Genomic DNA, 4,118 nt, shown 5'->3' on the forward strand with positions numbered 1-4,118 from the left:
TAGCTTCCTGTGTATGAAACTGAAAAGTTTGTTAAGCAATTGGCTAAACTGTAATCTAACCCTACCCCTAAGAGGTTCATCCATGACCTGGTGGACACTAACAAGTTAAAGAATCGGGTAAATGTTATGCCATAATACCATTTGATCTGTTTTGATTACCAGTTGAGCTACTATTTAATGTAGGCCAAAATATTTCTCAGAATGTAGGTGCACAATTAGGAAGCTGGGGATTCATTTGACTCACTGAAGTTGGAAATGCAGAGTGGCAACACCAAACCCAATGCTACAAACCAAATTGGTGGTTAAGAATGTAAAGAGTAGTAAAACTATCACATTTTATAGTTATTTAAAGCAGTGACCATGGTTTTGCCACTTTAACACCCTGGTGAAGAAAGCACATCATTGCTTATACCATTTCAGACAATTAAAGACTTTAAACTCAGGGTGCTCATGAACTTCTACACTTGCACCATAGTGTGGGAGTATCACCACCTGGATGGGGACCTGCAGCTGATGAGACCAAAGTCCAACCTTCCCAATCAGCAGGACATTTACAAACAATGCCGATCTAGAGCCAGGAGGGTTCCAGGGGATTCCAGCACCCCAACAACAGTCTGTTCTCTGTCTGCCATCAGGGAGATATCACCGTCTGCTGGCTGCCAAGACAGAAAGAATGAGCTGGAGCTTTTACCCTCAGGCCATCAGAAACTGTGACTTAAGACCCCCCCACCCACTACTGAACTACTTAATTACTCACTCCTGGACTATGGTTGTACCACTAGTAACTGTAACTGTAGTAATGTTGTCTGTTATTACTTAAAAAAAGGAATGTTGATTACAATTCTTTTCTAACTGTATCTTCTTTTTAGTTGTGTATAGATCTGAAAATTGTTTTTAGAAAAATAATCTTCACTCATCCCAGCCTGAATGCTCGGTGCACACTCCTACGGCCAAAAATGTTCTTTCCAATGACCGCCATGAAACATATATTTTGCCCTTTTTTTTTTGCCACGCTTTGGATCCCATTCTCTGACATGTATTTGTTTCTTTCAGTGTAGCTCTCTAACTGGCCCCACTGCCCTCCCTGGCTCTCCCTCTCCACCGGTGGCAGAAGATTTCCATATGCGAGCTGTCATGGCCTGGCGGATGCATACTGTCAGGCGGGCGTGTCGTGCCCAGCATGGAGCTTGGCTGGGCAAGATGGAAGGTGAGCCAGCCAACCACGCCACACGGCTGGTGGCCACATTAACCCGTACGTGTCAGAGTGTGCAACACTGACGAGAGGTTGTTGCTCTGGTGTTGCTACATACGTTTGCTGTCTAACACGTCCTTCTTTTCTCCAGCACACACACATAGATTAGAACCCCTGTGGTGCAGAGAGTGTATACATTTATCCTGCCAGTAAAAAAGGGGGTGGGGGGGGGCAACACGAGGTCTGGGGAATCAGTAAAGGGTAGAGAACAGAGAGAAGACTGGGAAGAACACAGAGGCTCTTTAAATAAACTCTGTATGGGTTGCATGTAAAGTGCTTTCCACATAGTTTCCAAAGTAAGGGCAACACAGTGAAGCCTGGAGTGTCTTTCTTTTATGTGTTTTGTTATTGTGCACTGAAAATGTGGTTTTAATAGATTTTCTCACTTGATATTTTGTGTAAGAAACAAAAAGAAACAGAGAAAAGAAGTGGCAGCTAAGTAGAAAAATAATAAAGCAAGATTTTGCTGAGCTCAGTTTCTTGCCCTGCAGTTTCCCCTTACCTGCTTTGATGTTCAGACCAATGGTAAATGATTAATCGGGTGGCTATAAATATAATGAGACTGATCAGACAATGATAAAACAGGAAGTCGAGCACTACAGGAAGAAATTAAGAGCAGATTAAATGTTGGAATGGATTAGAAAGTAAAAGCTTCTTTCTCTTTTTATGGGTTGTTCAGTGACTCCATCAGGGATGTTTTTGGAAGCAGGTTTCATTTTGCGTCAGCCCCCAAACATCTACCAGGATCCTAGGTTGACCCAACAAGCTTTAGGACTGAGTTTAGGATTTTGGTTTTAAGTTTACCCCTTTTTATTATTAAATTTATTCTTGTTTGGAATACCCAATGGAAAAGCCTTCAATAGAAACACAACATCTTGCACACTCCAAAAAAAACTGTTGTTGGATGAACACAATTTAATCATGGCACCTTTTTCCACGTGATTTAACGAAGTACAATAACCCATTTTTGACCATGTTAAACCAACACATTTGGCATTTGGTGGCTTAATGTAATCAGATTACGTTGGCTCAACGTAGTATACTTACATTGACTTGAAGTGATTTATTGAAGTATGTAAAGTGAAATTTGTTTTAATTCATTCTACACAAGTTAAAAACTTAGGAAAACACAATGAAATCTTATTGTTTGAACAACTACTTTGTTAATAAAGGCAATTACTGCTAGTCTTGCTTAATGAACCAATTTGGAGGTTGGTGATTTCATAGAGACAAACAATCATTTGCACTTATATTCATGGATAATTTAGAATCACCAATTAATCTAACTCTAGCTGTATAATTACACACAGCAAACCAGCCAGATTGTGGATTTGAACCCAGGCCCTTCTTGCTGTAAGGAAACAGCACTAACCATCACACTATCAAGCTGTCAATCCAGGTTTAACAAAAGTGTCGTGGTCTGGGTGGTTTTCCACAGCATCAGCTCCTCCCCACTGGGTGGAGTCTTTGTTGTTCCTCACCTGATGGCAATCGGACCAGCAGTATTTATGACCGGCGCACTCAACTGGTCTTCGCCAGATTATCTGCCAACTTTAGTCAGTTCTCGGCCTCACGTCCGTTCCTTGGTGACTAATCGTGTGTATTAACCGTATCTCTGTTTTTTTCGTCAGCCTCTGAAAACCACCTACCAAGCTCTCCTGGATACCAGTTTGCTGCCACCGGTAATCCCTCTCCATTTTGGAGCTGCCATTTTCTCCTGCCTGCCTCCCTGCCTTGCATGCAGCACCCACCTGGACCTCTCCTGCCTCCCCCCTCCACGCAACCCCCACCTGCAAGCTTGTAAGACAGCTCAGTGTACTATTTTTTAGATTCACTCGCAACCCTCTGTGGGATTCCCCTGACTGCTCTGTCCTCTGTTTCAGTGCCCGGGCCCGCCACAGTTTTCCCTGCCCAGTACCTGCACCCAGTTATCCCTGCCATCTAGTTTTCACCACAGTATTTTTCTCTCGCCTCAGACATCTAGTTTATGTTCATTGATTCTAGTCTGCACTTTCTGTTAGCCTCTGAGCATTGTAAAAATAAAGTCTCTTTTCGTTACACCTCACCCCTGGCCTCCGGTTTTGAATCTGCGCTTGAGTCCATCCCATGTCCACGGGCCACTGCGCCTGACAAAAAGTGGGAAAGCTATGATTAAAAGGCTTGATGCAGAATTTTCTGTACGTTTTTGTCCTTGACAGGTTAAACCACAATAAATAGCGATAGCATACATGTGGTGTGGGTGTAGTTGTCTGCCTCAAACAAAACCCAATGCAACCCTAAATGGATCACTGGTGACCTGGAGGGTGTTAAGAGCCAAACCCATTTGGTACAACCTGAAATCTTGTTTAAGTATATTTATTTTTAAAGTTTTTCATTTTTTGATCTCCTGTCAGCATTATTAACATGTGTTTTGTGTGTCATACATTTGATTCACAGGTTCAAGTCTAAGACATGATGGCCTATAAATAAAAGCCTATTTCTTGCTAGTAATTACCCCTAGCAGAGTGACGTGAATGTTTTTGCCCAGATGACAGCTTGTATTTACAGGAAATTCAATATGACATGAACTCTGCATCACTCTTGGCAAAACTGTCAAGCCACTGTTTATTAGGTGTAACTATTCCTAATCAATGGATATACGTAGGCTGATAATACATGGTGAAACCTGCCATTAGCTTATTTAGAACCAAGTGGCAGTTTCATTATATAAAATCAAGATTTCCTCACATTCCAGGTGCTATTTCTATAATTTAAAGTTATGAATAAGTAATGTGGTGCTATTAAATATATGCATTTGTTTTCACACTGCATTATTCACCAAACAAGTAAAAAAAAATATTGTGTTAACTATAAGTACTGACCTTTC

At 41.5% G+C, this 4,118-nt stretch overlaps 1 long non-coding RNA gene across 1 annotated transcript; it reads left to right on the forward strand.

The window, feature by feature from the left end:
• The first annotated feature begins 1,080 nt into the window (after positions 1–1,080).
• On the forward strand, positions 1,081–3,362 carry LOC146656092 (uncharacterized). The gene is made up of 3 exons (XR_014914250.1): positions 1,081–1,207; positions 2,884–3,052; positions 3,136–3,362. It is a non-coding gene; the product is annotated as an uncharacterized LOC146656092 (long non-coding RNA).
• The last annotated feature ends 756 nt before the right edge of the window (positions 3,363–4,118 follow it).

This window comes from Rhamphochromis longiceps, linkage group LG13, assembly GCF_057381845.1.
Source record: "Rhamphochromis longiceps isolate RC_006_pf linkage group LG13, R_longiceps_female_GT1.1, whole genome shotgun sequence".
Taxonomy (NCBI): domain Eukaryota; kingdom Metazoa; phylum Chordata; class Actinopteri; order Cichliformes; family Cichlidae; genus Rhamphochromis; species Rhamphochromis longiceps.